Source organism: Haliotis rufescens, unplaced genomic scaffold, assembly GCF_023055435.1.
Source record: "Haliotis rufescens isolate VD_foot unplaced genomic scaffold, xgHalRufe1.0.p SCAF_43, whole genome shotgun sequence".
NCBI lineage: Eukaryota > Metazoa > Mollusca > Gastropoda > Lepetellida > Haliotidae > Haliotis > Haliotis rufescens.
The window spans coordinates 2,174,279-2,196,551 of NW_025964146.1; the positions used below are offsets into that span (position 1 = coordinate 2,174,279).

Consider the following 22,273-nt stretch of genomic DNA (forward strand, 5'->3'; position numbering starts at 1 on the left):
TTTAGCATTTTTCAAAAAAATAAATAAAATGCTGATAAGACGTTGAAGGACGTTTGTACCAGTGACTGAAATTTATTTACAATAAAAAACGCCAAGTAAATTATGTCAATGTTCACACATTAAAAGTATTCAACATAGCACGGGTGGGGTTCGAACCCACGCGGACATACGTCCATTGGATCTTAAGTCCAACGCCTTAACCACTCGGCCACCGTGCTGATACCTACTGGAATGAAAATGTGGAGCCATGTGTCGGGTTAATATAATAAGTAGATAAAACGCCCCAGAGCAAAGAGTATGTGTTGTTTGTCCCAAACACATTTCGGAGCCATTTCCGGAAGTGTCATATGGTCCTGGGACACTATGTACCCTAAACTGGAATCTTCACAAAAATTGGTGATATCAGCTGCTGCTGGTACACAAATTAGTATCTATGTCGAATCGCATTGTATCATTGTTGACTTATGAATGTGCAAATTCAACTGCCCTGTCTTACGTTTGGAGTAATGAACTACCTCTTATTTTTCTCAGATACCTTTGGAAACACCTCTTCGTTCTTCCTGTGATTTGCTTCTTTACCAATGACGTATGCCTCTTCGTAACAGTTGTGTTTTGATTACAATTCCTTGGTAAATTGAGAACTCCTCCTGACAAAGAACCACAAGAACACTACCTTGGGCGTGTGGCGCAACGGATAACGCGTCTGACTACGGATCAGAAGATTCCAGGTTCGAATCCTGGCACGCTCGAACGTTCGTTTTATTGTTTGTCATCGAACTGTTCGTTAATGGAATTGTCACGATAAACATGCCTTTTGTTTCTGCAAAATGCCTTGGACAAGTGGTGGTATTTGCAGCCGTGCTATAATAATAGCACATAAGAGATTTGTGACGTGCAGGAGGCCAGACAATGGTTTGTGGAAGTAGCACCAAGAAAAGGTCCAAATAGAAGTACACTCCTTCATGGGGCGTGTGGCGCAACGGATAACGCGTCTGACTACGGATCAGAAGATTCCAGGTTCGAATCCTGGCACGCTCGCAAAATCTTTTTAGCATTTTTCAAAAAAATAAATCAAATGCTGATAAGACGTTGAAGGACGTTTGTACCAGTGACTGAAATTTATTTACAATAAAAAACGCCAAGTAAATTATGTCAATGTTCACACATTAAAAGTATTCAACATAGCACGGGTGGGGTTCGAACCCACGCGGACATACGTCCATTGGATCTTAAGTCCAACGCCTTAACCACTCGGCCACCGTGCTGATGCCTTCTGGAATGAAAATGTGGAGCCATGTGTCGGGTTAATATAATAAGTAGATAAAACGCCCCAGAGCAAAGAGTATGTGTTGTTTGTCCCAAACACATTTCGGAGCCATTTCCGGAAGTGTCATATGGTCCTGGGACACTATGTACCCTAAACTGGAATCTTCACAAAAATTGGTGATATCAGCTGCTGCTGGTACACAAATTAGTATCTATGTCGAATCGCATTGTATCATTGTTGACTTATGAATGTGCAAATTCAACTGCCCTGTCTTACGTTTGGAGTAATGAACTACCTCTTATTTTTCTCAGATACCTTTGGAAACACCTCTTCGTTCTTCCTGTGATTTGCTTCTTTACCAATGACGTATGCCTCTTCGTAACAGTTGTGTTGTGATTACAATTCCTTGGTAAATTGAGAACTCCTCCTGACAAAGAACCACAAGAACACTACCTTGGGCGTGTGGCGCAACGGATAACGCGTCTGACTACGGATCAGAAGATTCCAGGTTCGAATCCTGGCACGCTCGAACGTTCGTTTTATTGTTTGTCATCGAACTGTTCGTTAATGGAATTGTCACGATAAACATGCCTTTTGTTTCTGCAAAATGCCTTGGACAAGTGGTGGTATTTGCAGCCGTGCTATAATAATAGCACATAAGAGATTTGTGACGTGCAGGAGGCCAGACAATGGTTTGTGGAAGTAGCACCAAGAAAAGGTCCAAATAGAAGTACACTCCTTCATGGGGCGTGTGGCGCAACGGATAACGCGTCTGACTACGGATCAGAAGATTCCAGGTTCGAATCCTGGCACGCTCGCAAAATCTTTTTAGCATTTTTCAAAAAAATAAATCAAATGCTGATAAGACGTTGAAGGACGTTTGTACCAGTGACTGAAATTTATTTACAATAAAAAACGCCAAGTAAATTATGTCAATGTTCACACATTAAAAGTATTCAACATAGCACGGGTGGGGTTCGAACCCACGCGGACATACGTCCATTGGATCTTAAGTCCAACGCCTTAACCACTCGGCCACCGTGCTGATGCCTTCTGGAATGAAAATGTGGAGCCATGTGTCGGGTTAATATATTAAGTAGATAAAACGCCCCAGAGCAAAGAGTATGTGTTGTTTGTCCCAAACACATTTCGGAGCCATTTCCGGAAGTGTCATATGGTCCTGGGACACTATGTACCCTAAACTGGAATCTTCACAAAAATTGGTGATATCAGCTGCTGCTGGTACACAAATTAGTATCTATGTCGAATCGCATTGTATCATTGTTGACTTATGAATGTGCAAATTCAACTGCCCTGTCTTACGTTTGGAGTAATGAACTACCTCTTATTTTTCTCAGATACCTTTGGAAACACCTCTTCGTTCTTCCTGTGATTTGCTTCTTTACCAATGACGTATGCCTCTTCGTAACAGTTGTGTTGTGATTACAATTCCTTGGTAAATTGAGAACTCCTCCTGACAAAGAACCACAAGAACACTACCTTGGGCGTGTGGCGCAACGGATAACGCGTCTGACTACGGATCAGAAGATTCCAGGTTCGAATCCTGGCACGCTCGAACGTTCGTTTTATTGTTTGTCATCGAACTGTTCGTTAATGGAATTGTCACGATAAACATGCCTTTTGTTTCTGCAAAATGCCTTGGACAAGTGGTGGTATTTGCAGCCGTGCTATAATAATAGCACATAAGAGATTTGTGACGTGCAGGAGGCCAGACAATGGTTTGTGGAAGTAGCACCAAGAAAAGGTCCAAATAGAAGTACACTCCTTCATGGCGCGCGTGGCGCAACGGATAACGCGTCTGACTACGGATCAGAAGATTCCAGGTTCGAATCCTGGCACGCTCGCAAAATCTTTTTAGCATTTTTCAAAAAAATAAATCAAATGCTGATAAGACGTTGAAGGACGTTTGTACCAGTGACTGAAATTTATTTACAATAAAAAACGCCAAGTAAATTATGTCAATGTTCACACATTAAAAGTATTCAACATAGCACGGGTGGGGTTCGAACCCACGCGGACATACGTCCATTGGATCTTAAGTCCAACGCCTTAACCACTCGGCCACCGTGCTGATGCCTTCTGGAATGAAAATGTGGAGCCATGTGTCGGGTTAATATAATAAGTAGATAAAACGCCCCAGAGCAAAGAGTATGTGTCGTTTGTCCCAAACACATTTCGGAGCCATTTCCGGAAGTGTCATATGGTCCTGGGACACTATGTACCCTAAACTGGAATCTTCCCAAAAATTGGTGATATCAGCTGCTGCTGGTACACAAATTAGTATCTATGTCGAATCGCATTGTATCATTGTTGACTTATGAATGTGCAAATTCAACTGCCCTGTCTTACGTTTGGAGTAATGAACTACCTCTTATTTTTCTCAGATACCTTTGGAAACACCTCTTCGTTCTTCCTGTGATTTGCTTCTTTACCAATGACGTATGCCTCTTCGTAACAGTTGTGTTTTGATTACAATTCCTTGGTAAATTGAGAACTCCTCCTGACAAAGAACCACAAGAACACTACCTTGGGCGTGTGGCGCAACGGATAACGCGTCTGACTACGGATCAGAAGATTCCAGGTTCGAATCCTGGCACGCTCGAACGTTCGTTTTATTGTTTGTCATCGAACTGTTCGTTAATGGAATTGTCACAATAAACATGCCTTTTGTTTCTGCAAAATGCCTTGGACAAGTGGTGGTATTTGCAGCCGTGCTATAATAATAGCACATAAGAGATTTGTGACGTGCAGGAGGCCAGACAATGGTTTGTGGAAGTAGCACCAAGAAAAGGTCCAAATAGAAGTACACTCCTTCATGGGGCGTGTGGCGCAACGGATAACGCGTCTGACTACGGATCAGAAGATTCCAGGTTCGAATCCTGGCACGCTCGCAAAATCTTTTTAGCATTTTTCAAAAAAATAAATCAAATGCTGATAAGACGTTGAAGGACGTTTGTACCAGTGACTGAAATTTATTTACAATAAAAAACGCCAAGTAAATTATGTCAATGTTCACACATTAAAAGTATTCAACATAGCACGGGTGGGGTTCGAACCCACGCGGAAATACGTCCATTGGATCTTAAGTCCAACGCCTTAACCACTCGGCCACCGTGCTGATGCCTTCTGGAATGAAAATGTGGAGCCATGTGTCGGGTTAATATAATAAGTAGATAAAACGCCCCAGAGCAAAGAGTATGTGTTGTTTGTCCCAAACACATTTCGGAGCCATTTCCGGAAGTGTCATATGGTCCTGGGACACTATGTACCCTAAACTGGAATCTTCACAAAAATTGGTGATATCAGCTGCTGCTGGTACACAAAATAGTATCTATGTCGAATCGCATTGTATCATTGTTGACTTATGAATGTGCAAATTCAACTGCCCTGTCTTACGTTTGGAGTAATGAACTACCTCTTATTTTTCTCAGATACCTTTGGAAACACCTCTTCGTTCTTCCTGTGATTTGCTTCTTTACCAATGACGTATGCCTCTTCGTAACAGTTGTGTTGTGATTACAATTCCTTGGTAAATTGAGAACTCCTCCTGACAAAGAACCACAAGAACACAATCTTGGTCGTGTGGCGCAACGGATAACGCGTCTGACTACGGATCAGAAGATTCCAGGTTCGAATCCTGGCACGCTCGCAAAATCTTTTTAGCATTTTTCAAAAAAATAAATAAAATGCTGACAAGACGTTGAAGGACGTTTGTACCAGTGACTGGAATTTATTTACAATAAAAACCGCCAAGTAAATTATGTCAATGTTCACACATTAAAAGTATTCAACATAGCACGGGTGGGGTTCGAACCCACGCGGACATACGTCCATTGGATCTTAAGTCCAACGCCTTAACCACTCGGCCACCGTGCTGATGCCTTTTAGATGAAAATGTGGAGCCATGTGTCGGGTTAATATAATGAGTAGATAAAACGCCCCAGAGCAAAGAGTATGTGTTGTTTGTCCCAAACACATTTCGGAGCCATTTCCGGAAGTGTGTTATGGTCCTGGGACACTATGTACCCTAAGCTGGAATCTTCACAAAAAATGGTGATATCAGCTGCTGCTGGTACACAAAATAGTATCTATGTCGAATCGCATTGTCATCATTGTTGACTTATGAATGTGCAAATTCAACTGCCCTGTCTTACGTTTGGAGTAATGAACTACCGCTTATTTTTCCCAGATACCTTTGGAAACACCTCTTCGTTCTCCCTGTGATTTGCTTCTTTACCAATGACGTACGCCTCTTCGTAACATACGTCCATTGGATCTTAAGTCCAACGCCTTAACCACTCGGCCACCGTGCTGATGCCTTTTGGAATGAAAATGTGGAGCCATGTGTCGGGTTAATATAATGAGTAGATAAAACGCCCCAGAGCAAAGAGTATGTGTTGTTTGTCCCAAACACATTTCGGAGCCATTTCCGGAAGTGTGTTATGGTCCTGGGACACTATGTACCCTAAGCTGGAATCTTCACAAAAAATGGTGATATCAGCTGCTGCTGGTACACAAAATAGTATCTATGTCGAATCGCATTGTCATCATTGTTGACTTATGAATGTGCAAATTCAACTGCCCTGTCTTACGTTTGGAGTAATGAACTACCTCTTATTTTTCCCCAGATACCTTTGGAAACACCTCTTCGTTCTCCCTGTGATTTCCTTCTTTACCAATGACGTACGCCTCTTCGTAACAGTTGTCTTGTGAAGGGTGTTTAAAGATTAAACTTTCTACATCAACCTGTAGAAATGAGACTGGGAGAACATACCGTTCAATAAATTTATATGGTTGCTTGTCACGTTTATATTTCGCCCATAATAACTTGAAATGCCGTCGAGTATAATTTTTGAAAAGCCTTACTTAATCTATTCTTGTATTTTGAAGTGTCATAATAGTTCTTCTCGTGAATACAGAGATTATATAAATCGAAAGTAGAATATTGAAGCTTGCTTCACAGGATTTAGCTTCCTTTGAATGAAATCCAAAGAGAAGCCAACTTGCAAGTTGATTTAAAGTATACCCAGTGTTTTTAAATACGTCAGTGAACAAATCTCTGAAAATGTTGATAGTATCCTTCAATTCATCACAAAAAATAAACATATGGAAAATGTCTTCAACAGCATGCTTACATATAATGCATTCATTTGAATCTACTCTTCCATACCTGTATAGTTTGTCATAAGTATATATTATGTTATGACACACTTTAAAATCAAGATTAATTTGTTCTGCAGATTTATCAGTTAGAAACACCCATTTCCATATATTTTCCCAATCCACATTGACTGCAAATTTATCCCAGTAAGCTTCAGACGTTGGCTTTGTAAAAAGTCTTTTCTGAAGTAAACTATAACTAAACTTTACAGAGAAATCTTTTGACGAAAGAACCCCATCATTTGTGGCAATATGTATGTCATGATTATCCTCTTTATTAAGATCCCGAGTATTGGTGATAATACTCCTGCGCCACTCCTTAGGCAGAGATGATATAATAACGTTGTAGGCATTTTCGATAATTGAACATTGTACATCATTCTGTTTTTCCTGAATTAATTCTACAACAGCAGAACATGGTAAAAACCCAGGGATAAATTCGTAAGAAATGTCTTTAACTTTAACTACTCCAGCTGCAATAAACGAGTGAAAGAGCAGCGTTTTCCCTTGGAAACGCACGTGCGGATTTTGAAATAATGGCTGGTTCATGATCTCCACGTGCTCACTTGGAAAATGTCTTTTGCTGCACGTGATTGCATCCCAGGCTGACAACACTTCAGCATAAAACGGGTGTATCTGGGTCAGCGATACCTGGTTGTAAACAATGCTGAAAATACTACTTTTTAGACCCATGTTTAGATACCTGGAAAAGAACAACCAACATGTATTTTTCCATAATGAGTGAAACTGTGGATTGAATAGTTTTTGGATGATTTTTGTTCTGAAGGCAAACATTTTGAACTTGAAGCTTGGGAGTGCTAATCCACCTTGATAATAGTGACCTATACATGTTGATTGTTTTACAAGCGGATTGTTATTATTCAAGACAAAGTTAGAAATACACATTTCAATTTCCCTGATTGCCCACATTGGTACTGGTTGTACACATACAGTGTACCACCATTTAGATAGAATAAATGTGTTTACAACAATTGATTTACCTTGGAAGGTTAAATTACGTTGTGACCACAATCCAAACAATGATTTCATTTTAGCAATTTTAGTTTGCCAATTGCCCTTGTCACAAAGGTTTTTATCCGGGCCAAGGAAAATTCCAAGTATTTTAACACAGTCGGTTTTTACTGCAAAAGGAATGCTAAAAGAAACATGATTTAAGCGGTTTGTACCAATACACAAAACTTCTGACTTGGAAAGATTAACTTTGGCTCCTGTAGCTAAACAAAACTCATTCACTGTATTAAAGGTATTGTAAACAGATTGGACATCAGATACTGTGACAGTAGTATCATCAGCATGTTGATATAAGAGTGATGTACAATTGTCAGATAATTTAATGCCATGAATATGCACATTATTCTTAATAAGCAAATTAAGAGGTTCACTGATGATGACATACAGTAAACTGCTAAGTGGATCTCCTTGTCTTACAGACTGACTTAAGGAGAAATATGGTGTTAGATGACCATTAACTTTGATACTACTTTTCAGGTCAGTGTATAAAATCTTTATCCATGATATAAAATTATCACCAAAGTTCAATTTTTCAAGTGTTTTGAACAAAAATGAATGTGAAACTCTATCAAAAGCTTTCTCCTGGTCAATAGTGACAATATAAGCATGATCTTCATTCTCATCTGCAAAATCAATAACATCTCTCATAGAGTGAATATTATCAGATATGTCTCTCCCTGGAATACAACATGTTTGTTCAGGGGAGATAATTTTAGACACAACAGTCTTTAATCTTAAGGACAATGTACGGGAGATAAGGTTTGAATCAACATTCAAAAGTGAGATAGGCCTGTAATTACGAATATCTCTTTTGCTCCCTTTCTTCTTAAAAAACAGACTTATTACGCCCTTTTTCATTGTTCTGGACATATGTTTCTCCTGAAATATACAATTCACAATGTTTACGAAAATAGGTTTCAACACATCCCAAAATGTAACATAAAACTCAACAGTAAGCCCATCATTACCGGGTGATTTACGGCGCTTCATTCCCTTTAAGGCTGTTGTTATTTCTTCACCAGTAATACCCACATCCAGTTTGTTTCTGTCTTCATCTGATATACAATCAGTTACTAAACCTAGAATTTCATCCTGCTTATCTGCGTCAGTTTCTGCTGCTGAATATAGGTGAGAATAAAACTTGTATGCATGATCCAATATGTCCTCAGTGGACTGAACTAGCCCATTGTCTGTTTCAAGTTCCTTTATACTGTTAGCTTCTTGTTTACTTTTTTCCAGGTTTAGAAAAAATGAAGTATTTTTATCTGAGTCTAGAGACCACTGAACCTTGGATCGAAGAATCGCTGCTTGACATTTACTATGCTCAAAACACTCTAAATCTTTTTCAAGAACTTGAATATGGGAGATATCATGATTTGGAAATTTAGAAAGTTTTTCATATTCAATACGTAACGACTTTTGAAGTTTAAAGTATTCACTTTTTTCTCTCTTAGCTTTTTTGCATGAATAATAGATAGCGCACCTTTTGAATTTGTACTTTAAACAATCCCACCATACCAATGGTTTTGATAGATAGGTTTGGCACACAACATTTTCATTAATAATATTTTGAACTGCGTTTACGAATTCTGCATCTTCTAATAGTTTATTGTTAAGAATCCATAAACCTGGTCCCCTCTCAACTTTACTGAAATTGATATGAAGACAGTTGATGTTATGGTCACTAATACTTGAATATTTTATGTAGCTATTTATAACAAAAGAAATAAGTGATCTAGATATGAGAATTAAATCTATACGTGACTGCTTGATGACACCATCAACAATTTGTTGTCTTGTATATTCCCGTTTGTTGGGATTCCTGTACCTCCATATATCACACATATTTCATGACAAAGAGTCCTGTTGTAAGTAGAAATGGGTATTTCATGTTAATTGTCTGAATCGGTTCCAGGGCGTCCTTTTCTTCTATTTTTTATTTGAATTTGTCTCAGAGTTCTTTTTTTCCTTTTACCAGTAACTGTTTGGTAGGCATCACTTGTGGATACCGGTTGACTGGTTTCAGGAGTTGCCACGTCCGACATATGAGGTTTGTCAGTGTTTGGATCATCGGTCTCCTGCATTTTAGTCACATCGTCATTATCTCTGTTCATCACATTCAAAACTGCAATGTGATTGCCGAACCTAGCAGGTGTGGGAACAGGTTCATGGCTGTCAGTGTCTGTGTTATCATCACTCAACTCTGTATCATCCAGAGCAGGATCTGAGGGCTCAATGAAGCAGTCACATCTGTCTGAATGGAGGCCACATATCGTGCATCTCTTAGATGTATCACTAAGTGAGGCGTGATCTTCAGGGGTGTTGTGAATGTCTGAGGTGGTGCGCCCCGTACATTCTTTGGCTATGTGCCCAAGTGTTTTACATTTATAACACCTTACTTCTGGACAGTTCCTCATGACATGGTCAGGAGAGTTACAATTGTAGCACACCCTGATCTGATTATTGTGCAGAACTCTGAAGTATTTGGGGCCGTGCACTGTGTCGAAAGTCATCGAGTATGGAAGTGATTTAACCTCTGGGGGAAATCTTACTTTCACATATCTCGTTCTATCGGCAATATCAGTGCCCTTGTATTTTCGCCTTCTAATTGGTGATAGAAGTTCGATATTTCTGTTAACAAGCTTGCCTCTTATATCTGAATCCTTGATGTAAACAGGTAGGTGCATGAAAGAAACCATAACGGTGGGGTTATATAGGAAGCTAAATTGATATATGTCACCATCAATTTCCAGTCCTTCATCTACTAGTAGCTTGGCATCGACAACGTCTTTCAGAGATAATTCAAAGCAATCCCCACCTCTCAACACAACTCCGGTCACATGTCCCACCATCTCCAGCGCTCCTCTGATAACGGCCTCCGCACGAATCTTAGATGTATCTCCCACATCAACAATAATTGTTGTATCCTTCGAGAACACATCTTCAACATCAGTTACTGTTCCAACATCAACACTTCCATTTTTTCTCGGGACTTCAGTCGCCATTTTAACACGTGCAGTGCAAACAATGCACACACAAAGTCTCAAACAACCTCAAAATCCGAGATAATGAATGTCCAATACGGTCTGATCTGTCCAGAACAAATGTAGAACACGGGTACAGAATATTGGTGTGGATCGTATACTCTGCACAAGTAAATTTACCATCAGTCACGAGAGCCGAGGTAAACACGTCCACCCTCTTTCAAACCAAGGGAGGCAACAACCCCAAATAGAAGTGCACTCCTTCATGGGGCGTGTGGCGCAACGGATAACGCGTCTGACTACGGATCAGAAGATTCCAGGTTCGAATCCTGGCACGCTCGGAAAATCTTTTTAGCATTTTTCAAAAAAATAAATCAAATGCTGATAAGACGTTGAAGGACGTTTGTACCAGTGACTGAAATTTATTTACAATAAAAAACGCCAAGTAAATTATGTCAATGTTCACACATTAAAAGTATTCAACATAGCACGGGTGGGGTTCGAACCCACGCGGACATACGTCCATTGAATCTTAAGTCCAACGCCTTTTTTTTTTCTTTTTTTTTTCTTGATAAAATTTATTCACAGGAATATAATACAAACGCAGACAGTGCTCACACTTCCGGAAATGGCTCCGAAGGGTTACCTCCCTTGTTGAGGTAGAACGTGGAAGCATATTGGAAGTGCCCTGCTATTTATTGTAAGTACTTCTACCTTTGTGGAAATATTTGACTGTTGTTATGAGGGTGTGTTCATATATGTTTCAAGATTACATCTGAACGTGTAATTGGAGGAAATAGAAACCATGAGCCGCCAGGCTGGGGGGCAAAGTCCACCCCCTAGTCAGGTCATCAACAACCATGGCCGCCATCGTGTTTATCAAAAAGAAAACATTGTTCGGGTTCATTATGACAACCAGATTCGCCCTAAAGCATTTGAGCTTTGCAAGGTGTTAGAGCAAGAACTGGGAGACAATACTGTGTACTGCTGTACACCTAGAAACAACAATTATTATGAAATTACTCTAGCGGAAAATGCGCTAGTAAAATCACTTGGAGAGTCTGTTGTTGTTGATCATGAAATATACAAACTTTCGCCTCTTGTGAATAACAGAGTTGTAGTTTCATTTATGAACTTGCCCAGCTATACCACAGATGAGGAAATTAGAAACGTCCTACATGCGTTTGGAATAATTGAAGTGGATACCATCCACAGGAGGAAAATCCATGGCACTAATTGGGAAGATGGTACAAGATATACACAAGTAAAATTTCCAACAGGGATCCACAGTCTTCCCTATAGCGTCAAATTCAGGACACATGAAGGTTTTGATTTTTTCAGAGTTATTCACAACGAGCAAATCAAAGTATGCTACCACTGCCTTTCAGACCAACACGAAAAAAAAGATGTGTCCAAACATTGTATGTAGAAACTGCGGGAACCAAGGACATCTTCAAAACAACTGTCGTGTTCCAAAATGTCACAGATGTAAACTGAAGCCGGTAGACTGTGATTGCTATGGGTATGATGATGCTTCTGATGACATTAATAATGATAATCATGATGATCATGATAAGGATGAGGAAAATGACCTTGATACTGGCATCATGGACACAGAGACGGATGCAACTCTAGCAAGGTGGCCTATTCTTAATGAATTAACAGTTGAAGATGACAAGGATCAAGAAGGGGTTGATACAATTGTAGATGTCCCCGAGGAAGACAACGAGGAAATGTCACAAGATAAACATGTGATCAATTTTGTGACTGACTCGAACAATGAAACTCAAAATCTTGTCAATGAACTACTATTTGAAATCATTGACAGAAGTGTACATGTTGGCCAATGTAGTTCTGATGCCAAAAAACATGTATCTCCGTGTAGTGCTCACTTAGTGAATGATGTGACAGACACACTGTTAGATATTGTACAGAAAGTTAATCTTGAACATCATGACAATAGTGAGCTTGTAGATGTTCATGATGGCATGGCAGTGTCTAAAGAGATCAACCACAATGTTCTTTCACAGCCATACCGTGGGGATGGTGCCCCAGGAAGCGTGAAAGGGAAATGGAGAATATCCAAGCCTGATGAAGAGGTAATTAGGGCACATGTTGGGGCAAGAGCCCCTAGAAAAAAGAATGTAGTTAAATCTCGAAAAGGAAAAAAAATATAGATGAAACACATGTTGAAGTATAATATGTATCTCTCATTGCTCATCATGTTCAGTATATGGTCATGGAATGTCAATGGTTTGAGAGATGTTGGTAAATTTGAAAAAGTGATGTCACTTATAAAGAGTTCACATGTTGACATAGCATTCTTACAGGAAACGTTTTGGGACACAACATTTGTTGAAAACTATCAACATATGTGGGCGGGAAAAATTTTATTTTGTAATTCAACAAACATAAATCGCAGGGGTGTAGCTATATTAGTATCCGAACATTTTCAACATGAAGTTAGAATGATAGCACACGATTCTGAAGGCAGACTATTAAAAGCAGAAATTGATGTGGATGATAAAAAATATTATTTACTCAATGTTTATGCTCCTAATGGTTTAGAAGAAAAGTTAACATTTTACAAAGAACTAGAAGGATGGTTAGAACCAAGTAATATGTTTGTAGGGGGAGATTTTAATGATATAGTAGATCCTGTTTTGGATAAAGGCATTAACAATAAAACATTCAATCTAAGAAGTAGTGACACTCTAATTTCGGTGTCTAGCCGGGAGCGCCACATTTCAGAAATGGCTATTGCCGGTAGGGCCACATTTCCAGCTGAGTGCATTTCACCTATTCTAGCGGGTAATTAATTAATCCGATTACCGATACCTTTAAATGAGTGTCCCACATTTAAATTACTAAGCGTGGTGTTCTTTAGAGATACCTTTAAATGAGTATCTCACATTTAAATTACGAAGCGTGGTGTTCTTTAGAGATACCTTTAAATGAGTATCTCCATTTAAATTACGAAGCGTGGTGTTCTTTAGAGATACCTTTAAATGAGTATCTCACATTTAAATTACTAAGCGTGGTGTTCTTTAGAGATACCTTTAAATGAGTATCTCACATTTAAATTACGAAGCGTGGTGTTCTTTAGAGATCAAAGGCCGTCTTAATTGACATTGAGTTCATCCTGTTATTCATAACATATTTAAGTGATGTCGTGTTCACCCTCCTCTCTCTCTACATATCACTAATTAGATCAAAACTAGACTACGGCTGCGCCATATACAACACCCTAAACAACTCTCTATCTAAAAAACTTGACTCAATACAATATCAGGCTCTCAAACTAATTACACGCACCCAACATGGCACCTCCTACACCTCACTTCAGGCCTTAACAGGAGAAATGCCACTAAGTCTACGCAGGGAACAGCTAAGCTTAAATTTCTGGGCCGCGTCCCAATCAAACCCTCTCATCCAAAACTTAATAAACCAAAACATCAGCCCCAAAAACCAAGCTCTAGCTCGCAAACACCCCTTACTTACCCCAATATCCCAAAGAATAACAAACTACCTAAATGAACACCAAATTAAAAATCTTAAACAAAACTGCAAACAATCAAATATCTTCACCCCTAAACTTAAAATACCCAAAATAGACACAACACTAGCTAGCCAAATAAATAAACAAACCGACCCAAACATAGCTAAAACTACCACACTAGCATACATACACGAAAATTGGCCAAATTGGTGTCACATTTACACGGACGGATCCTCAGATCCGACCTCCAAACACACAGGTTTCGGAGTCCATACCACACAACCAACTAAAACCACACGATCCTTCCGACTCCCAAACAACCAATCAATATTCACGGCAGAACTAATGGGCATGGCCTCAGCCCTCCATAATCAAGAATCCAAAAAACACAAAAATATCCTAATACTTACCGACTCCCTAAGTGGACTGCAAGCACTCCAAAACAAAAATACCAAAAACCGACCTAAATTAATAAATCAAATACTTAAAAGCTCCAACGACCTAACTAAGGCAGGCAAACGAATAACCTTCTTGTGGATACCCGCCCACGTAGGAATATACGGTAACGAAAACGCCGATAAAGCAGCTAAACTATCCCTCAAAATCCCAGAAATAAGCTTAAACTTACCCATCTCAAAATCAGAAATTAAAAGTGTAAACAAGCAAAAAATCACCAAAAAATGGCATAACCTATATCTAAACTCAAATAGCCAAATCAAAAAAGTGCTCAGCAAACCACTAACCAAACCCAAAATTCTCCATCCATCGAAAAAAATCGACAGAGTAATCACTAAACTCCAAACAGGACACACCAACCTAAATAACCACCTAAAAAAATTTAAAAAACACACTACAGGTAACTGCCCACACTGCAAACAACCAGAAACCCCAGAACACGCACTCATCCACTGCACACACTACCTAACACATCGAACCGCATTACAAACCACCCTCAATCTAAACAAGGCTCTAACTCTAGAAGCAATACTAAACCCACAAAATAAACTAGAAAACTTCAAGGCCTTAGGCGTATTCTTAATAAAAACGGAACTAATAAAACGCATCTAAAAACACAATAACCTACCAAATCAAAATCACATAAACAAACAAACATCCACCATACCCAGCTCCCTTAGTTCTCCTCCCCAATCCCATCGGCATCTATTCCAAATCTCAAAATTCCCAAATTCTATATAAGCAACCCCTAAAACCCCCCTCTTGGGTTGCACAGACCACCTTCGCCCCTTTCGGAAACACATTAAATGGCTTGGCCGGGCCCGTGTGCGAAATACGCATCAGTCGGAAAGCGCACGTTAAATCTCCAAAGTAAGTAAGTAAGTAAGCACTCCATATCATAACCATGGCAAACGCACAAGTTCAAATAAAGTTCATTGAAAGTGTCAGAGGAGGCGTACATTTATACTATGATGGCTTTAATTTCGGTGTAAGAGCAGTCGTGGTGAAAGAAGATACTGGTCCTGTATTGTCAAGGAGTGCACTGCAAGGATCACAACTCTGGGTGACGACATCCTCATGTCCCAAGTTGTTTGATCAGATTTATTGTTTACATGCTGAGGTGTTTGGCCATATGTTTCCATTAGTTTACTGTCTGTTGTCCAATCGAAAAAAAGAGTGTTATGTCAACATGTTTCAGTACCTATGCGATTTTGCTAGTAGAGGAGGTCTAGAGTTTGCCCCACTTACAATTCAGTTGGACTTTGGACGTGCAGCTCACAATGCCGTGACTGATGTATTTCCTGGGACATTAGTTAGAGGGTGTTTCTTTCACTTCACCCAATGTATCTGGAGGAGGGTGCAGAAAGAAGGTCTGGTGATGGACTATAAGGAAGATGAGGAGGTGAAGAAGCTGGTGAGAAGAGCTGCTGCCCTCCCTCTAGTACCTCGTGACAAAGTGGATGATGTGTGGCTTGATGCCATTGCTGACTCTCCTGCTGACCCTAAAGTGACTGCTTTCATGGACTACGTGACAACCAGTTGGGTTCAAGGACAGGCCTTCATCCCAGAGATTTGGAATCACTTCGAAAACCAAGGCCACCGTACCAACAATCACCTGGAAGGGTGGCACAACAAGATAAAGAAACTTGCCAAGAAGTGCCACCCGAACATCTACGAGGTAGTGAAGCTATTTCAGCGAGAGCAGTCACTCAAAGAGGTTGCAGTCCTGAGACTCTCTCACCAGTGGTCAGAACCTTCACGAAGAAAGAAGTACAAGGCAATCGATGCACGTGTTGCGTCCCTCAAGATCCAGCTCCTGAACCAACACCTGAGTGAGATGGAATATGCTGACCACGTGGGCGACCTCCTTCATCTGCAGTTATGATCCATTATGATATTCATATGCTCTTCATATTCATCAATGTAAAGTTCTGATGAATATATATCCTTGTTGAATAAGAAATGAGAAAACAAGACTTGTTTTGTTATATACGGTAACCTGTTAGAATCACAAAGCATGTTTTGACAGCATAGCCGTGAGAGCCACATTATACAATCACGCAACCATAACCATTGCCGGGAGCGCCACATCAATTTGGGCTATCTATTTTCGAAATGTGGCGTTGCCGGCCTGTAACCCTAATTTCCATAATTCAAAAATATTGTATGGTTGATGACACAAAAATTATGATCAAAAGGAGTTCTCCAGAACCCAAACAGTAAATGGTGTTTTAAAACAATCCAGAATTGACTTTTTTCTTTTATCCAGACATCTTTTACATAGTGCTATACATTGTTATATCAAATACTGTAAAATGAGCGATCACAACATTGTTTCACTGAAGGTTGATCTCAGTAACATAGAAAAGGGTCCAGGAGTTTGGATTTTTAATAATCAGCTGTTAGAAGATGGCATCTTTAATAATAAAATTCGTCATATTATTGAGGAAGCAAAAGTATGTCCACTTTTTACATCAGAGCCACTTATGTGGTGGGACAACCTGAAATATCAATTTAAAAAGCTTTCAAAATCTTATTCAAGCAAAAAAAGTAGACTGGCAAAAAATGATTATTACAACATTCAAAATAAACTTAGAATTGAATATCAAAAATTAGCTTCAACACCGGGGTATCAATCTACACAACTGTGTGATTTAGAAAATAAATTAGAAGAATATGACAACAACACCTGTAGGGGTGCTATCTTGAGATCAAAAGCACAATTTACTCTTGAATCTGACAGATGCACTTCTTATTTCTTGAATTTAGAAAAGTCAAAACAGCAAGCTAATTCAATCAAAGAACTTATAACTGAAGATGGAACAACGTTGCGGAATACAGAGGACATTATAGACACAGCACAATCATTTTATGCCAAGTTATATACAGATGAGGGATTTGATCAAGTTAAAGAACAAGTAGTTGTTAACATGATTCAGAAATCGATTAATGATGAACAAAAAGTTAAATGCGATCTTCCCATTTCTGAAAAACAGTTGACAGAGGCACTGAAAGGAATGAAACATAACAAAACACCAGGTCCAGATGGTTTAACTGTTGAATTCTACCTCAAATTTTGGGAGATTTTATGTCCTCTTTTCCATCATGTTACACAGAGTATCTTTGAAGAGAAGGAATTATTTCGTTCTATGAAAACCAGTATTATCAGCTTATTCTATAAAAATAAAGGTGATAAAAAAGGTTTAAAATGTTACAGACCTATTTCACTGATCAATGTTGACTGTAAATTAATATCACGCACATTGTCTCTTAGACTCAAGTCTGTAATGTCAGATATTATCTCCCCTGAACAATCCTGCTGTGTACCAGGGAGAGACATTGCACACAATTTACATTCGGTCAGGGATGTTGTTGATATAGTGGATAGTGAAGATAAAGATGCATTTTTAATTTAAGTAGATCAAGAGAAAGCTTTCGATAGAGTTTCACATAATTACTTGTTGGATATTTTACAAAAATTCAATTTTGGGAATAATTTTATATCCTGGATGAGAATTTTGTATACAGACATTAAAAGTTCTGTCAAGTGTAATGGGCATTTAAGTCCATATTTCAAACTATCCCGTGGAGTAAGGCAAGGGGACCCGATGAGTTACATGCTGTTTGTGCTTATTTCTGAACCATTAAATTTGTTAATAAAAGAGAACCCACATATTCAAGGCATCAACATTGGCAATGTTTCATCTTTAATATATCAACATGCCGATGACACTACTATTACAGTGTGCAACTCACAGTCAGTGGAAAATACTTTTGAAACAATTAAATATTATTGCGAAGCAACTCAAGCCAAGATCAATTTACAAAAGTCGGAGGTGTTACTTCTTGGTAAAGCCAAGTTCAATAAATGTAACATTAGTCTTCCCGTGAAGGTTAAAAAAGATTGTGTTGAACTTCTGGGAATATATCTTGGCTCTGACTTGGCCACTTGTGAGACACTAAATTGGACGAAAAAGATCAATAAAATTCAATCCCTACTTAATTCATGGATTCAACGTCAACTCACACTGCAGGGCAGAGCCACGGTTTTAAACATCCTCATTGCCTCTAGATTATGGTACTCTTTTACAGTGTTACCAGTGCCACACTGGGTAGAAGTAGCCTTTTCCAAAATGTTTTCAAAATTCTTATGGGTAAATAAAAAGCCAAAAAATAGCAGCTGTGACATGCATGGGCAAATGTACAGAATGTGGTTTAAATACACCCAATTTGTGCCTTAAAAAGTATGCTTTAAGATTGAAACTGTTAAAAGCTTTCTTAGATTGTAAATTAGACTCATTATGGAAAGCAACTATGTCTTTCTTCTTTTCAAAATATTTAAATATGGGATTACAATCAAACATACTATGTTTAAAGTTTGACAAAAAAGATATGTTGCATGTAAATCCTTTTTATGCTGAGTTGTTGCTTGCCTGGGAGGACATCAGTAGTGGTAAGAGAAGCAAACCTACCACTTTACCGGATATAATGTGTCAGCCTTTATTCAACAACCCTCTAATTTTGTATATGAACAAAACTTTGTTGTTTAAATCATTCATTGACGGTGGGATCACGTGCATAAAATATATTTGCTATGAAGTTATACCACAATTTTTGTCACCTGATAGTATTGTTGAAATTGTACAAGAAACAATACCTGATGTTGATGTGGCCACAATCAAGAATGGTTATGCTGTTATTTTATATACGCTTCCAACAGATTGGAAACAGATCATATTGTCTGATGCTGTCAGAAATCCTCCTTGTAAAGAAATACTTTGTCCTATAGCGAACGAAGATGTATCAGTGCAGCTGTTTACGGTGAAATATTGTTATGAAATTTTCAGAACAAAATATTTTTAAAAAACAGTTGCCATGAATTGGTGGAATAATATATCTCTTGACATCAACTGGAAAGATGTTTGGGTTAATGTGTATCAAAATGACAAATCAGCCGAATGTATACAACTAGATTTTAAGATTGTCCATAACATTATTTACACATATGACAGACTCAGCCAATTTGGTTTGACAGACACAGATATTTGTCCAGTTTGTCAAAATGAAAAAGAAGATGTGCTGCACTTGTTCATCTTCTGTAAAGAGTTATCGTTCTTACAATCACTATTTGTTGACATCCTCACTGATGTGTGTCAAGATACTGGGTTCACTCTTGGACAATTCTCGCTGTGGTTTTTGTTTGGATTTCTTCCTGAGAGAAGTGTGTCGGCAAAACCATTGTTAGATATACTGTTATCAATTTATCGGTTGGCAGTATTTAAGAGAAGAGTTGTTATAAGCCTAGGTACAGTCTCTTTTCACATAAACACATTTTTCAAATCCTTGGTAAAAAGACATCTCACATTTCTTTTGTATCATTACACAAAAATGAAAAGATTGCATGTCTTTATTCAAAAATACATAATGTCTAATGACCTCATCGAGTTAGATGGGAATGACATTCTTTTGAAACATCCTCTTGATTAGCTCAATTATAAGTTACTTATACTATTTCATTTCACATGAAAGATTTTTTCAAATCTTTCATAAAGTGTCTTTTTAGTTTAATGATTGTTGACTATTGAAAAATGAAGCAATTACAAAGTTGTGTGTACATAATCAAATGTAAAAATCTATTTCTCAAATTTCTGTCTTTAGAATTCAAATGTTAACCACTGCCACCCAACTTCTGTGATACCCTTTTTATCTTTGTGGTGGTAGTGTCAGCACTGTCTGCGTTTGTATTATATTCCTGTGAATAAATTTTATCAAGAAAAAAAAAAAAAAAAAAAAAAAGCGTCTGACTACGGATCAGAAGATTCCAGGTTCGAATCCTGGCACGCTCGGAAAATCTTTTTAGCATTTTTCAAAAAAATAAATCAAATGCTGATAAGACGTTGAAGGACGTTTGTACCAGTGACTGAAATTTATTTACAATAAAAAACGCCAAGTAAATTATGTCAATGTTCACACATTAAAAGTATTCAACATAGCACGGGTGGGGTTCGAACCCACGCGGACATACGTCCATTGGATCTTAAGTCCAACGCCTTAACCACTCGGCCACCGTGCTGATGCCTTTTGGAATGAAAATGTGGAGCCATGTGTCGGGTTAATATAATGAGTAGATAAAACGCCCCAGAGCAAAGAGTATGTGTTGTTTGTCCCAAACACATTTCGGAGCCATTTCCGGAAGTGTGTTATGGTCCTGGGACACTATGTACCCTAGCTGGAATCTTCACAAAAAATGGTGATATCAGCTGCTGCTGGTACACAAAATAGTATCTATGTCGAATCGCATTGTCATCATTGTTTACTTATGAATGTGCAAATTCAACTGCCCTGTCTTACGTTTGGAGTAATGAACTACCTCTTATTTTTCCAAGATACCTTTGGAAACACCTCTTCTTTCTCCCTGTGATTTGCTTCTTTACCAATGACGTATGCCTCTTCGTAACAGTTGTCTTGTGATTACGATTCATTGGTAAATTGAGAACTCCTCCTGACAAAGAACAGAAGAACAATACCTTTGGCGTGTGGCGCAACGGATAACGCGTCTGACTTCCGATCAGAAGATTCCAGGTTCGAATCCTGGCATGCTCGAACGTATGTTTTATTGTTTGTCATCGAACTGTTCGTTAATGGAATTGTCACGATAAACATGCCTTTTGTTTCTGCAAACTGCCTTGGACAAGTGGTGGTATTTGCAGCCGTGCCATAATAATAGCACATAAGAGATTTGTGACGTGCAGGAGGCCAGACAATGGTTAACTAGGTACTCTCACGAATACAGGACCGTCCCCGGAGTACTCTAGTCACGTATTTTATTAAGTAGGTACTCTCACGAATACAGGACCGTCCCCGGAGTACTCTAGTGACGTATTGTATCAACTAGGTACCATCACGTATCCAAGACCGTCCCCGGAGAACTCTAGTGACTTATTGTATTAACTAGGTACTCTCACGAATACAGGACCGTCCCCGGAGTACTCTTGTGACGTATTGTATTAACTAGGTACTCTCACGAATACAGGACCGTCCCCGGGGTACTCTAGTGACGTATTGTATTAACTAGGTACTCTCACGAATACATGCCCGTCCCCGGAGTACTCTAGTGACGTATTGTATTAACTAGGTACTCTTACGAATACAGGACCGTCCCCGGAGTACTCTAGTGACGTATTGTATTAACTATGTACCATCACGTATCCAAGACCGTCCCCGGAGTACTCTAGTGACTTATTGTATTAACTATGTACCCTCACGAATACAGGACCGTCCCCGGAGTACTCTAGTGACGTATTGCATTAACTAGGTACTCTCACGAATACAGGACCGTCCCCGGAGTACTCTAGTGACGTATTGCATTAACTAGGTACCCTCACGAATACAGGACCGTCCCCGGAGTACTCTAGTGACGTATTGCATTAACTAGGTACTCTCACGAATACAGGACCGTCCCCGGAGTACTCTAGTGACGTATTGCATTAACTAGGTACCCTCACGAATACAGGACCGTCCCCGGAGTACTCTAGTGACGTATTGTATTAACTAGGTACTCTCACGAATACAGGACCGTCCCCGGAGTACTCTAGTGACGTATTGCATTAACTAGGTACCCTCACGAATACAGGACCGTCCCCGGAGTACTCTTGTGACGTATTGTATTAACTAGGTATCCTCACGTATCCAAGAACGTCCCCGGAATACTCTAGTGACTTATTGTTTTTTCTAGGTACCCTCATGAATACAGGACCGTCCCCGGAGTACTCTTGTGACGTATTGTATTAACTAGGTACTCTCACGAATACAGGACCGTCCCCGGAGTACTCTAGTCACGTATTGTATTAACTA

The 22,273-nt window shown here is 39.1% G+C and overlaps 17 non-coding genes across 17 annotated transcripts; 10 read left to right on the forward strand and 7 right to left on the reverse strand.

Moving 5' to 3' along the window:
• Positions 1-135: 135 nt before the first annotated feature.
• On the reverse strand, positions 136-218 carry Trnal-uaa. Its single transcript has one exon. It is a non-coding gene; the product is annotated as a tRNA-Leu (tRNA).
• Positions 219-676: 458 nt separating this feature from the next.
• On the forward strand, positions 677-749 carry Trnar-acg. The gene has a single exon. It is a non-coding gene; the product is annotated as a tRNA-Arg (tRNA).
• A 216-nt stretch (positions 750-965) lies between these two features.
• Positions 966-1,038, forward strand: Trnar-acg. The gene has a single exon. It is a non-coding gene; the product is annotated as a tRNA-Arg (tRNA).
• Positions 1,039-1,182: 144 nt separating this feature from the next.
• Positions 1,183-1,265, reverse strand: Trnal-uaa. The gene has a single exon. It is a non-coding gene; the product is annotated as a tRNA-Leu (tRNA).
• A 458-nt stretch (positions 1,266-1,723) lies between these two features.
• Positions 1,724-1,796, forward strand: Trnar-acg. Its single transcript has one exon. It is a non-coding gene; the product is annotated as a tRNA-Arg (tRNA).
• Positions 1,797-2,012: 216 nt separating this feature from the next.
• Positions 2,013-2,085, forward strand: Trnar-acg. Its single transcript has one exon. It is a non-coding gene; the product is annotated as a tRNA-Arg (tRNA).
• A 144-nt stretch (positions 2,086-2,229) lies between these two features.
• Positions 2,230-2,312, reverse strand: Trnal-uaa. Its single transcript has one exon. It is a non-coding gene; the product is annotated as a tRNA-Leu (tRNA).
• Positions 2,313-2,770: 458 nt separating this feature from the next.
• On the forward strand, positions 2,771-2,843 carry Trnar-acg. Its single transcript has one exon. It is a non-coding gene; the product is annotated as a tRNA-Arg (tRNA).
• A 216-nt stretch (positions 2,844-3,059) lies between these two features.
• Trnar-acg lies at positions 3,060-3,134 on the forward strand. Its single transcript has one exon. It is a non-coding gene; the product is annotated as a tRNA-Arg (tRNA).
• A 142-nt stretch (positions 3,135-3,276) lies between these two features.
• On the reverse strand, positions 3,277-3,359 carry Trnal-uaa. Its single transcript has one exon. It is a non-coding gene; the product is annotated as a tRNA-Leu (tRNA).
• Positions 3,360-3,817: 458 nt separating this feature from the next.
• On the forward strand, positions 3,818-3,890 carry Trnar-acg. The gene has a single exon. It is a non-coding gene; the product is annotated as a tRNA-Arg (tRNA).
• Positions 3,891-4,106: 216 nt separating this feature from the next.
• Positions 4,107-4,179, forward strand: Trnar-acg. Its single transcript has one exon. It is a non-coding gene; the product is annotated as a tRNA-Arg (tRNA).
• A 144-nt stretch (positions 4,180-4,323) lies between these two features.
• On the reverse strand, positions 4,324-4,406 carry Trnal-uaa. The gene has a single exon. It is a non-coding gene; the product is annotated as a tRNA-Leu (tRNA).
• A 458-nt stretch (positions 4,407-4,864) lies between these two features.
• On the forward strand, positions 4,865-4,937 carry Trnar-acg. The gene has a single exon. It is a non-coding gene; the product is annotated as a tRNA-Arg (tRNA).
• A 144-nt stretch (positions 4,938-5,081) lies between these two features.
• On the reverse strand, positions 5,082-5,164 carry Trnal-uaa. Its single transcript has one exon. It is a non-coding gene; the product is annotated as a tRNA-Leu (tRNA).
• Positions 5,165-10,732: 5,568 nt separating this feature from the next.
• Trnar-acg lies at positions 10,733-10,805 on the forward strand. Its single transcript has one exon. It is a non-coding gene; the product is annotated as a tRNA-Arg (tRNA).
• A 9,604-nt stretch (positions 10,806-20,409) lies between these two features.
• On the reverse strand, positions 20,410-20,492 carry Trnal-uaa. The gene has a single exon. It is a non-coding gene; the product is annotated as a tRNA-Leu (tRNA).
• Between the last annotated feature and the right edge of the window lie 1,781 nt (positions 20,493-22,273).